Source organism: Ranitomeya variabilis, chromosome 8 (assembly GCF_051348905.1).
Source record: "Ranitomeya variabilis isolate aRanVar5 chromosome 8, aRanVar5.hap1, whole genome shotgun sequence".
NCBI classification, from domain to species: Eukaryota; Metazoa; Chordata; class Amphibia; order Anura; family Dendrobatidae; genus Ranitomeya; species Ranitomeya variabilis.
Window position 1 is genome coordinate 73,530,349 of NC_135239.1, and position 14,254 is coordinate 73,544,602.

Below are 14,254 nucleotides of genomic sequence, written 5' to 3' on the forward strand. Positions count from 1 at the left end.
CACTGAGTGTTGCTTCGTCCAATCCAGTCAGCTTTCTGATCTAACTTCCTGCCTGACCCCCAGTTTACCCACTATGGTGGGGAGTGGCCTAATGAATAGAACCCTTAGCTCCCCCCGGAGGCCCGGCTGTGAAATGTATTGGTGTCTGTGATACCTGATCAGATGAACTCCTTCAGTGCCATCGGACGCACCATGGCTCCCCATAGTGGCGGAGCCACAGTACTGCAACGACCAGGACTCTGGGGCGCTGCACTCCCCCCTGGTTAAACACAGTACTCCGGGACTGGGAAGAAAACAACAATACAAGTTAGCAAAAAGACATACAATTTTTGTTGAGTGTAATAACAATAAGCATGTTTAAACAGGCTTCCCTTTATGGGAGGTGAGGACACTTGAACGTTACAAACATGGTTAACATTATAAATTACAGGCTATAAATAACTCCTGTTACCCAACCGGGTATTATACTAAGTGCAAACATTATTGAACAATAATTTAACTTTGCCTTTAAGGATATACACTCTTAGTCCATTAAAGACCTTCCTATAGTCACATTATAAGGTACTTCAACTTTTTTCATTCTCCTTCTTTAAATCTGCAGGACCGCCTGTCCTATCGGCACCAGACCTACTGCCTCTCCTTTCAGTTACAGGACCGCCCCGTTCAGCCAGGGCCTACTGCCTTTTCAACTACTATACACAATATAGAACATAACTTTTCTTTCAGTTCGAGAACACTGAGCCGGCTCTACTTGGCTCCTATAAGGACTCACCCACTAACCCTTACAGGTTCACTTTCTGTCCTTAGTAACACATTACTAACTTTCGATGGGGAACGCAGGGTTTACCTTCTATCCCCCCCCCCTTTTTCTTATCAACATTATCAACTATCTTCTTTTCACAGCATTAACCTTTCTCATTTCTTCCTTCTACTTTTTTTTTCAGAGAAAATTATCAATATTTCTTCACATTTAACCAGTTAAACACATATAACTTTTCTCATGTAAACATTATCATCATTTTCTTCCATTGACATTATTGCTACCGATCTTAAAGCAATATCACCATCTATGTGCATCAAATGAACATCCCCTTTAAGAGAGGACCAAGTCTCTGTGAGGTAGCACATCTTCTCAAGCTACCAGTCCTTACTCATCAAAGGTTCCAGTGCGGTATCTTCGCAAAGAGTCTTTTGTCTAAGTAAAACCAGTAGGGAGCGCCTTTAATAAGGTGCAAACTATGTACAACGAAGTTCTGATCATGCACTGTTCATGATTTCTCAGTTTTTGAATAATCATAGAAAAAATAGAAAAATAACCAAAAACAATAGGGATCCCGGGTAAACAAAGGGATCCCTTTTAGAGTTAGCCCTTTACGGGTATAGCAACAAAGTAGTGGAACAGTAACTATTTACAAATTCAGGGTATCGAGGTTTATTCTTCCAAGTCTGGGGCGGTCTCCCCCCTGGTGGAGGCAGCTCCTGAGCTGGTAGTTGGTCTCTCAGGTGACCTCAGATCAGCCGGTGCCTGAATTTGAAGGCTAATCCTGCTTGCAAGTTCTGGAGCCGCTACGAGGCGTACGGTGGTGATAGGAATAAGATCTGGCAAATCGGGATCATTCATGATCGGAGCAACAGGGGGCGCTCTTTCAGGCCCACACCGTCGAACGTTCCGGGCACACCATCCTTGTGCACTCCGATGGCGGGTGTAGGTCACCTGATCTCCCCTCTGTAACGGATCACCATTTCGGCTGCAGCAGGGGGTCTTCACGTTATAGCTAGTAACAAAAACATCAGTTGGTAGCCCCGGTTCTTGTATGGAACCCCATCCCCTCTTCGGGTGGTAGGCCAGCACGGTTCCCCGCTTTACCACGTCTTTCCTAACGGGACTAGACTTCTTACGTTGTGTGTCAGGCGATTCGGTCTCGTCTCGATCTTTCCAGTGTTGAATCAAACATTGCTTATACTGTTCCCAGGTAAGTACCGCAAGGGTGAGGCCCTCTTCCCGGGTCCCATCCGGCCCGGTCCAGGGGGTGTCCCACCGAAGGATCACCCCGTCTAGGCCCACATCTAGGGGTTCTCCCATCTTGGTTGGTAGTGGGGGCACTAGCTTCCCCATCGCGTTAGAGGTGAGGATCACCCGCTCCACCAAGAAGGAACGATCATTGCTAGGGTGAGGAGCGGTCACAGGAGCGGGATCGATCGGAGGAACCGGATCGGTCGGGGGAGCAGAATCGACCGGGGGAGTAGGGGCGCTTTCCATACCTGCGCCTGATGTGGTTCCACCGGTGTCGATCCGTTCCGCTGACAAGGACACTGGAGTCAGCTGCTGCTCGGACCGCGGCTCCTCTAACGCGGTCCTCGGACGCGGCTCCGCTCGCTGTGGTCCCTCCTCCGCTGGCTCCGGGGTCGGGATTGGTGGACTCAGCTCCGCTATCTGTTCCAGGGGCTTCGGGTCCGCCTCCGATAAATGAGGGTAAACCGGGACTGCTCCTTCCCCGTTCCGGCGCTCGCTGTTCTTCGTCATGATCCGCTGATCGGTGGCAATGCATGCATCGGACTCCGCCATTTCTCCAAGGTCGAGCTCCTCCTTCACCTCGTTCCCGCCATCGCAAGTCAGGGGGCGGTTCTCTGCTTTGAGGCAGGTCATCGCTTTGCAACAAGAGGCGCAGGGGGCGATCACCGTTTCTGGCGCCACTTTGGTAGTCTCCTCCCATGGCACGCCCTCCTGTTTCTCTGGCGTAGCAATGGCGGCGGTTTTTGGCGGGAACTTTTGGCGGTAAATGGCGCAGCACAGTCTTTGCAATAAAGTACAATCCAAGCACAATAAATCACAGTTCCAAGGCACACATGACCCGATTCTTCAGGCTTAAGTAGATCCTGTTCGTGACGCCAAGTTGGAGCGCCCCCACACCGCCGCAGGGCCGAGGGGCACCCGGAGCCGGGCCTCTAGGTCTCAGTCTTAAGTTTGTCACGGTGGCTAGACCCGGTCCGTGGCCCTGTCCGTCAGTGGGGGACGTCCGGTGAAATAAGTAGTGTTGTAACGGTGCAGTTGTGGGGTGCAGGTCGCGGTAAATAACGAGGACACCAGGTTGCAGTCTCTTTACCTCTTTACTGGAGATCTCTGAGTCCTCAGTCCAGAGTACGGCTCACCAGGCTGCGCAAGTCCGGCCGGTCCAATGGCACCTCCAGAGTCCTCTTCACAGGTGGAAATCGGTGCCTTCCTTCTTAGCGCTATGGGTTGTAGTCGTCCCCTGCTGTGCTTACGGAAAGTACCCCACAACTGTTGTGTCTGTTTCTTAAGTTCCCTCACAACTCGATTAAATGATGTTCTTCTAATCGTCCGTCCCTCCCTGATGTTACGGTTAGAACGGCACCCGTTTGTCGGGTAGGCCTGGAGTTCTTCCGGGACCCTAGAGACGCCCCTCTCCCGCAATTGCCTCCCAAGACTTCATAGGTGATATGTGTTAGACAGCCCGCCTTAAACTGACTGTCCTGCCGCTGTTTAGAGTATTGCTTGAAGCTGAATGTTATAATACTCCCTCGGCGTTCCGGCCACCGGTAGTGCGCCTCAGTAGGGTGTTGCTTCGGTCTTACAGCACGACCCCTGCTGGAATTCTCCTATCGCTTGATCTCGTTTCTCACTCAGCACAATCTATCTCGCTTCTAGTCCTTTCTTGAATCCCGCCGCTTCCCGGAGCTGGCGCGGACCCGTTACGTTCTTTCCAATGCCAAGCCTCTGTCAGGATCCCACCCCTGACAGAGACCCTACTGTCTCTTCCTCCACAACACCCTCTGCCACTGAGTGTTGCTTCGTCCAATCCAGTCAGCTTTCTGATCTAACTTCCTGCCTGACCCCCAGTTTACCCACTATGGTGGGGAGTGGCCTAATGAATAGAACCCTTAGCTCCCCCCGGAGGCCCGGCTGTGAAATGTATTGGTGTCTGTGATACCTGATCAGATGAACTCCTTCAGTGCCATCGGACGCACCATGGCTCTCCATAGTGGCGGAGCCACAGTACTGCAACGACCAGGACTCTGGGGCGCTGCACAGGCAGGAGGATGGAGACACAGGGCAGGATGGAGACATGGGACAGAATGGAAACACGGGGCCGGATGGAGACACAGGGGGCCGGATGGAGACACGGTGGGCCGGATGGAGACACAGGGGGCTGGATGGAGACACATGGTGCAGGATCATGGGGTAGGATGGATACAATGGAGACAGATGGGGCAGGATCATGGGACAGATGGGTCAGGATAGGACATCACATGGGGCAGAATGGATACTCATAAGGGTAGGTTGGGAGAACATATGGCTGGAGCCAGGAATGAGGCACATGGGGGCCAGGATGGGGGATATTATTATCATAGGGGCTCACTAAGGGATATTATTACTGCAGAGTTGTATTTATTTTATTTTTCGAGGATACTGTTTTAAATGGGGGGGCAGAGCGACACTATGTCCCCTTTTTTTCTTCATCTGGTGTAGTGTAGAAGTTGGGAAAAAATTGAGTAATGTGTTCTGCAAGTGGTGCTCAAGATAACTGTGTTATTTCCTGCAGAGACGAGCCCTGGCTGGAAGAAGTGATGGCGGTCTCTGCTGGATGAAGATGAAAAGCAAAGATGAAGGACTTCACCTAGAGACGTCACTGGTGAGTCAGTGTGTTACCTGTACACTGACACTATACACTGTATACTATATACAGAGGTCCTGTGTACAATGTCACTGGTGATCATTGCATTACCTTTACACTAACATTATATACAGAGCTCCTGTATATAATGTCATTGATCACTGTATTACCTGTACACTATATACTATATACAGAGCACTTGGGTATAATATCACCGGTAATCACTGTATTACCTGTACCAGGACACTACACACTAAGTACAGATCTCCTGTGTATAATGGAACTTATGGTGATATTAGTATTGTGATTTTTTTTTATTAATGATCAGTATTGTAGTATTCAGTCTCTATGTGGTGGTAATATGTTGTCCGGCCATGGTGTGGTGGTATTTGTTCTTTGTATATGCTGGTATTTGGTTACTATATGGTGGTAATATGTTGTTCTGTCATGGTGTGATGGTATTTGTCCCTTGTATGTGGTAATATTGGTCACCATGTGGTGGTAATATGGAGTCTGGACATGGTGCGGTGGTATTTGTCCCTTGTATGTGACATTATCTGGTCACTGTGGTGGTAATATGTGATCTGGTCATGGTGCAATGGTATTTGTTCCTTGTATGTGGTATTATATTTCACTGTGTGGTGGTAATATGGTGTCTGGTCATGGTGCGGTGGTATTTGTCCTTTGTATGTGATATTATTGGTCATTTTAAAAATTGAAAAATAAATAAAAATATACGTGAATTGTATTGCATATTTTAACAAATGTTTAATAGGTTAGAGTAGAGTAGTGCTCGGCCAAAAGAGTCTACCTTGTTGTGGTGGCGGCTTAAAAAATCTTTTGGCCCAAACAAAAACTGCTGGCTATGTATGTGATCTGGTGATGGGAACTGTTAATGTGTGATTGGTGAGGAGGATGTGGTGCTGATGTGGAGCTTTTCTATGAGTGGGCGGTGGGACTGTGGAAGGTTCAAGGGATGGAGGCAGAGCTGGGGTGGAGCCTGGATGGAGTCTCAAGGGGGCCCCAAAAATGTTGCCAGTACAGGTCCACAAAATTCCTAGTGGCAGCCCTGCACGTGACTGTATCAGTGAAGTTTTATCAAAGTCAAGTAAACACGAAATTTTCAAAGCAACACTTTTCTTGGAAAAATGACACCAAAAATAAACAAAACTCCTGCTGAAAAAAAAATTCATGTAAAAAATGCAATGAAAAAATGCAAGTAACCTAATTTAGCTAATTGGCGAAGAAATGTTGCATAAAATCTGCAGCATCAAATTCATCAAATCCTCATAGTGGGAACATAGCCTTGGGCTGCATTCACACATCCATGTGACACTCGGTCCCATAGAGTAGAATGGACATTTCACACATCTGTTACATTGCGGATCCATGTGACTTAGAGCTGATCCTATTCTGATCAAGTTTGCGGATTAGATTTGGACACTCAAGTCTTCGGGAATCCATATGAGACACTGATGCAAATCGGAAAGGTTTCGGTTATGTGTCTGAATCTTATGGATTTGTTGCTTAGTGATAAACTTGATTAAAAACGTGACCTTCGAAGGGTTTTGTATTGGCTGGATGTGAGAACCTCATCTGTGAAAAAATTGGAAGAGAGAAAAGTAGAAACAACTAGGATGACAGCTGAGAAAAAAATCAGTCTGTTTATCTTGGGTTGTACTACACGTTTGGCGCCCGTTTTTACTATCAGTCTTCAGTGTACAATCCATGTGCCCGCTTTTACTATCAGTCGTCAGTATACGGTCCGTCTGCTTGTTTTTACCATCAATTATCAGTGGCTTTTTATGGATAAATAAATTACAAAGCTGTTCCTATTAGTGATGAGCGAGCACTAAAATGCTCGGGTGCTCGTTGCTCGGGTCGAGCAAATTGGAATATTCGGGTACTTGACCTGAGCAACGAGCCCAATGTAAGTCTATGGGAAACCGCGATCCCCCCAGGGGTCCTTTTAAGGTCTAAAAATGTCTGAAAATGATGGAAACACTTCTTAAATGACACGGGAACATCATGGGGATTGCCCCTGGAAGCATTTCTGACTCCAAGGTCACAGTTGTAAGCAATGTTGTCAGCGTTTCACGCCATTTTTACAAGTGCACCAAAAAACATACAAAAACAAAACCAAAATGGATTTTGCTGGGAAATATGTTAAGGTACATCCTTTCCAGGGTATTGATTTGTATATAAGGCAAAATAATTAACCCCAGACCAAAATGTTTCTCCACCACTTGGTCGATGTTCACACGCAGCGTTTTTGATGCGTATTTCAACTTTAACATTGCTTTCAATCAATACAAATGCATTAACTGGGAAATGTCATTGTAACATTTAACAACCCTAGCTGGCCATGTGGTGTGTGACACATAAGCAGACACATCTTGTTCATTTATGAAGGAGGGACTCTTAAAGTCACAAAGCCTATATTTAGAGGGGCATCAGGCGGCATTAATATTCTTAAAGGGCCATTATTATACAGTGGGTCTCCTATACTGTTATTGCAGTGAGTGGCCAGGCTGCCCTGCTATCAAGTCATATGCACCCCAAGAATCCTTTGAACCCAGGTACTGCATGGCCACAGGAAAACCCACTTCACATTATTCATTTTATACTCCCATACTGTTTTCTTATGTATTGACTGCAAGGCCTGCCCTGCTACCAAGCCATATGTACCCCAAGAAGCCTCTGAACCCAGGTACTGGATGGCGTCAGGAAAACCCACTTCACATTCCTCAGTTGGTCCTGCCACACTGTTTCCTTATGCATTGAATGCAAGGGCCATCTTGACCCAAATTTGCATGCACCCCAATCCCCCTTGGTAGAAACATGGAGGAGGGCCTCCTAAAGAAAAAACCTGTCCCATTACAAAGGAGCGGGTGTCCTTGACTTGTAATGCCCGTACACTGTGTATGGGCTTACAAGCATTTCCCCATGCGGGGTACATTTTTAAAAAATATTTTATGTGGCTGATAGACACCCTTGCCAAAAAATTGACTGGCTGTAGCAGCATGGAACACGTTCACCCTGGTGATCTAGTGGTGGTGGATGATGAGATGTGGAGAAAGGCCTCATTAAAAACTAGGCCCAATTTAAAGGAGCGGGTCTCCTAGACTTGTAATGCCCATACACTAAGTGTATGGGCTAACAAACATTTCCCCTTGGGGGAGTAAAATTTGTTTTGCTTTCAAATTAGTAATGGGCATCATAAAAACACCCTTGCACAAAAATTTAGTGACTTTTGCATCATGGAATACATTTACCCTGGTGTTCTAGTGGTTGTGGATGATGAGGATGAGAATAAGGAGGAGGATAACACCAAACAGATCAAATCAGGAGGCCTATACCCATGTGTGGTTGTGAAGAGGTGAATGAATTCGGGAAGGAATTTTTTTCCCCATGGTGGAGCTTACTCTTACCACATGGGGTTTTTTTGCCTTCCCCTGGATCAACATGTTAGGGCATGTTAGCTTAGGCTATGGGTTGAACTAGATGGACTTAAAGTCTTCCTTCAACCTTAATAACTATGTAACTATGTACTATGTAACTATGAATACACCGCCACAAAAAAAGACAATGTATTTCAGGTTAGGTTTTGCTGTTTTCAGTCAGTGGTGTACAGAAGTCTTGCCCAATCCAGCCCTTGTTCATTTTTATAAGAGCCAGTCTGTCAGCATTTTCAGTTGACAGGCAGATGTACTTATCTGTTATAATTCCACCAGCGGCACTAAAAACCCACTCTGACAGAATGCTAGCAGCAGGGCAGGCCAGGACCTCCAAGACATAGAGAGCCAGTTGATGCCACGTGTCCAGCTTGGATACCCAATAATTAAAAGCCACAGAGGAATCATGGAGGACGTTTGTATGATCAGCAAGGTACACTTTCACTAGCAGATCTGGCAGCTCTGGGTAGCTTTTGAGAAAACGTTGAATGACGAGGTTAAGCACATGGGCCAGGTGTGTGAGCTCAGCTTGCCTCAGAGCTGCCACCAGGTTCCGGCCATTGTCACACACGACCATGCCTGGCTGTAGGTTTAGAGGTGTCATCCAGAAATGTGACTGCTGTTTCAGTGCTGTCCGCATCTCTTCAGCATTGTGCAGTTTGTCACCTAAGCAGATTTGCTTAGGCACAGCCTGTTGCCGCTTGGCTGAGGCAGTGCTGCAGTGCTTCCAGCTTCTGACTGATGTGCTCATTTCAGTGATGGAGTCTGAAAAGGAGGAGGAGGAAGTGCAGGAGCTGTAGACTGTGGGGGCAACCTTGATTGATGTAGGGCCTGCAATCCTTGGCCTTGGAAGGATGTGTTCCATCCCAAGGTCTGACTGGGTCCCGGCTTCCACTATGTTAACCCAGTGTGCCATCAGTGAGAAGTACTGTCCTTGCCCACAAGCACTTGTCCACTTGTCCATGGTTAGGTGGACTTTCCCAGTAACAGCATTGTTGAGGGCACAGGTAATGTGGGAAAAGTGCTGGTGTAATGCCGGTATGGCACACTGGGAGAAATAGTGGTGACTGGGGACCGAGTACCTTGGGATGGCCGCCACCACCAGGTTGCGGAAAGCTTCCTTCTCAATGAGCCTAAAAAGCAACATTTTGAGTGCAAGCAGACGAGAAATGTGAGAATTTAGTACTGTGGCCTATGGGGTATTGGCTACGTATTTTGTGTTCCAATGACTGGGGTATAGACAACTGAAAGCTGTGCTGGGACAAGGACATTGACGTGTTTGATGATGGTGCTGGATAACTGAGGGCAACAATAGGTGCAGGGCAGGAGGCATCTTCCCATGCACCGTGGACTGGGGATTGGCTTCTACGCAAAACAGTGGAAAAAGCAGTGGTGTCACCTGCTGACAGTGTTCCTGGAGCCTGGGGTTTGGCCCACAAAGTTAGGTGCTTTGCTGCCATGTGCCTGATCAGGCTGGTGGTGGTCAGGCTGGTAGTTTTGCTACCCCTGCTGTTGCGGGCATGGCAGGTGCTGTAAATGGCCTGTTTGGGGTTATCGTCAGAGTCTTTAAAAAATAACCAGACTCAGGAAGATCTAACAGTTGGAATGTCAACTTCCATCATGTTGGTGTTACGGGGAACGGATGCACGTCTTCTGTCTGTGGCCACCACACTGCTTCTTCCTGCCTGTTGGGGTGATATGTCTCCTTCCCCATGTGTGCTGCTGTCCTCGCTCTGCATGTCCTCCTGTCAGGTTGGGTCAGTTTTAATGTCATCCACCACCTCGTCTTCCACATCCGCACCCTGCTCCTCCTCCTGACTTTCTGGCAATTGTGTGTCATCATTGTCCACCTCTTGTGACACTTTCTCACCATCGCCTTCATGTGACCGGGGCTGCTCAAATCTTTGGGCATCGCTACATGCGATCTCATCTTGCCCCACTTCAAGTTGACCGGCCGACAGTCTGGAATCTTTAAAGGGAAAAGTGAACAGTTCTTCGGAGTGTCCAAGTGTGGGATCAGTTGTCTCAGGGCACTCGGCATGGTGGGAGGAAGGAGGATCAGGGTGAGTAATATGCGGTCCACACTCACGGCTACTCAGATTTGACTGTGTGGAAGACATGGTGGTGGTGTTGGTGGCTAAGTGACTGGAAGCATTATCCGCTATCCAACCAACAACCATTTCACACTGCTCTGGCTTCAATAGTGGCGTGCGGTGGTTCCCTAGAAACTGGGACAGGAAGGTCCAGCGAGAAGATGTGGGTATTTGTTGTGGCCCACTTTCAGCTTGGCCTCGTCCTCTACAAGCACCATCAGCATCACGTCCACTTCCCTGTCCCTTGCCCTTTGCCTTGCCCATTTTAAATGGACTACTGAAATATTTTAAAAGTTCAATACAAATGGATTAATTTTGAGAAAACTTATACTGTATGTGATCAGTATGCCTGAAAAACAAGTATTTGGTTTCAATACGTGGCCTGTATATATATATATATATATATATATATACACTCACCGGCAACTTTATTAGGTACACCATGCTAGTAACGGGTTGGACCCCCTTTTGCCTTCAGAACTGCCTCAATTCTTCGTGGCATAGATTCAACAAGGTGCTGGAAGCATTCCTCAGAGATTTTGGTCCATATTGACATGATGGCATCACACAGTTGCCGCAGATTTGTCGGCTGCACATCCCAAAGATGCTCCATACAAGGCAGGATGGATCCATGCTTTCATGTTGTTTATGCCAAATTCTGACCCTACCATCCGAATGTCGCAGCAGAAATCGAGACTCATCAGACCAAGCAACGTTTTTCCAATCTTCTACTGTCCAATTTTGATGAGCTTGTACAAATTGTAGCCTCAGTTTCCTGTTCTTAGCTGAAAGGAGTGGCACCCGGTGTGGTCTTCTGCTGCTGTAGCCCATCTGCCTCAAAGTTCGACACACTGTGCGTTCAGAGATGCTCTTAGGCCTACCTTGGTTGTAACGGGTGGCGATTTGAGTCACTGTTGCCTTTCTATCAGCTCGAACCAGTCTGCCCATTCTCCTCTGACCTCTGGCATCAACAAGGCATTTCCGCCCACAGAACTGCCGCTCACTGGATTTTTTTTTCTTTTTCGGACCATTCTCTGTAAACCCTAGAGATGGTTGTGCGTGAAAATCCCAGTAGATCAGCAGTTTCTGAAATACTCAGACCAGCCCTTCTGGCACCAACAACCATGCCACGTTCAAAGGCACTCAAATCACCTTTCTTCCCCATACTGATGCTCGGTTTGAACTGCAGGAGATTGTCTTGACCATGTCTACATGCCTAAATACACTGAGTTGCCGCCATGTGATTGGCTGATTAGAAATTAAGTGTTAACAAGAAGTTGGACAGGTGTACCTAATAAAGTGGCCAGTGAGTGTATATATATATATATATATATATATATATTTTTTTTTTACATTTTTTAATTACAAAATACTGTATAGACCAAGGGTAGCAGACAAAAAGCTGGAATGTATGCCTGAAAGGCAAGGATTTGGAGACCACAGATAGACCAGGCGTCTGACTGAGATAACAGACTGTTTCAATATGTGGCCTGTATTTCTTTAAATTTTTTGAACCACAAAATACTGTATACACCAAGGGTAGCGGACCAAGAACTGGAATGTATGCCTGAAAAGCAAGGATTTCGACACCACAGATGGAGATAAAAGACTGTTTCAATATGTGGCCTGTATTTTTTTAAAATTTTTGAACCACAAAATACTGTATAGACCAAGGGTAGCAGACAAAAAACTGGAATGTATGCCTGAAAAGCAAGGATTTGGAGACCACAAATAAACCAGGCGTCTGACAGAGATAACAGACTGTTTCAATATGTGGCCTGTATTTTTTTTGCCCACCAAAATTGTGTCAATAAGTAGGCTATGACACTAAAAAAAAATTGGAGTACTAAAATTGTTAAATATTTAGCGCAATGATATGCGATGTGTGTGGCGTACAAATCACAGTGATAAATATAAGAACTGTAGCTAAATATTTTTGGCCCAGTTACAGATTTTTTGGTCAGCAAAACGGTGTACAAAAATGTTGTAAGGCACTCCAAAAAATACTATAGTACAAAAAAAAAGTTAGAATTTTCTGCGCACTCACATTTGATGCCTGGGAAAAAATTTTTGTTTGATTTTCACGCTCTCGTATTGAAATGACCTGGCTGTAGTCTGCAGTGTGACCAAGCAAATATATGTAGAAAAAAGGGGGCTATGGATTGCTTTGTAATAAAATTAGCAGTTATAAGGTGCAAAAAAAGAAAAAACCTAGCCACCGATACCTGCAGCTATATATATATAAAATACACAGCAGCAGACAGTAATGGAACCTTTTGAGGTATGCAGTGAGATCTATATACTCACATACAGTGCCTGCATGCCTTGCACTGATGTGGATATGCGCACATAGACTCCCCTGCCTACCTAGCGCTGCAAACTATGTACCCCCGAATTAGCCCTAAAAAGGACTGTTGATTTATCAGGATTTATGGATTGAACACTAGTAGACCCACACTAACTAATAAATGTAAGAATCTGACCCTATCTCAGCAGTAGCTCTCCCTACACTCGCTAAGTCCGGAGCAGAATGCGGCGAGCAGGGCAGCGCCAGCTCTCTTATAGACCTGATGACACTGTGCAGCCAGCCAATCACTGTAATACCACAACAAAGATGGCTGCGGCATTACAGTGCATGGCAGACAATCCCTGCAGGTTCATTGGCGCTCCAAAAAGCGCCAAAATTAAAAGGAGGAGACCCGAGTTCCCGCTGAATAATCCCGGAAATGCTCGGTGCTCGCCGAGTACACCAAGCACAGTGATACTCAGGCGAGTACCGAGTAGTGGCGAGCACATTCGCTCATCGCTAGTTCCTATATTTTGCAATGTTAATTATGGACTGCAAATTTGTGAGCTGTGTTTTTTCTGTTTTTTTTCTGGACCATTAGACGTGAATTAGCCTTTTTCATTCATTGCACCTTTTTCCACTTTATTTTTTTTCAAATTCTTTTTCTATTGACATACCCTTAAGTTTTAGGATGGAATCACACTAGTGTATGGTATTCAATGCAAGAGTATTGGATGCAATATGCTACTGACACTCGGCTCCAGCTCTGTTTGTGAGCATGAGCCATGTGTAAATTTTTCCATCTCCTCCATTGCCTGTCTTGACGTATATCGGACTGCACTGGGATGACATCTGAGTCCAGTCTGATATTTCACATGCACCCATAGACTTGTATGAGTGCGTGGGAGCCAAGTCTCGCAGCCACTTGCAGCAGGTTGCCATTGTTTTCTGAATTGCCATGAGAAAATAACTGCTGATCTGCACTGCCCCATAGTGTAATATTAGGCTGAGTGCTTTCCGGTAAAACATTGGATAGCGCTCGGCCGTGTTATACGCTCATGTGAGCGAGGCCTTATTCAGACATCAGTGATTTATCTTGTATGCAAAAAAATGTCAGATTTTCATCAGTTTTTTTTGTATGAAAAACAATAAAAAATACTGGTGGTTTCTCAAGCTTCTCCTATCAGTCAGTGAAAAATGGACAGCACACAGATGGGATCTGAGTGTTCTCCAATATATTTTTTTCACAGACTTTGTAGAATTACATTGATGAATTTGATCTGTGATATGGCTTAAAATCGACCTTGCCTCCACATTTTTACAAAATATACAGACTATACTAGGTAAGAGTTCCATCCCTGAGAAACAGTTTTTCACTCACAAGTTCTGACTTCTAAATGAGCCCTTGTAAGAGATTTTTTTAAAGGATGAGTTGTAATTACCATTGGTAATGTAATTACCATTTACTTTACAAATTCTAAGAGCTATAACATTTTTTCTTTTTCCATGGATGGAGCTGTGTTAGGGTTTGCCTTTTGTGAGACATGCTTTTGTTTCTATTGGTCCAGTTGTGGGTTACGTAAGATTTTTTTTTACTTTACATTTCTTGGCATATTGTTCAATCTTTTTTTTCTATTTGTTACATATTTTTTCAGTCCTCCTAGGGAGCTGAAACCTGCGATTACTTCTACAATACACTGCAATAATTTACCACATTGTAAAATTAACGATCTTTAACGGAGTAACAATGTGCCATCAAGGGGTCCTCCATCCGCATGTTGTCTA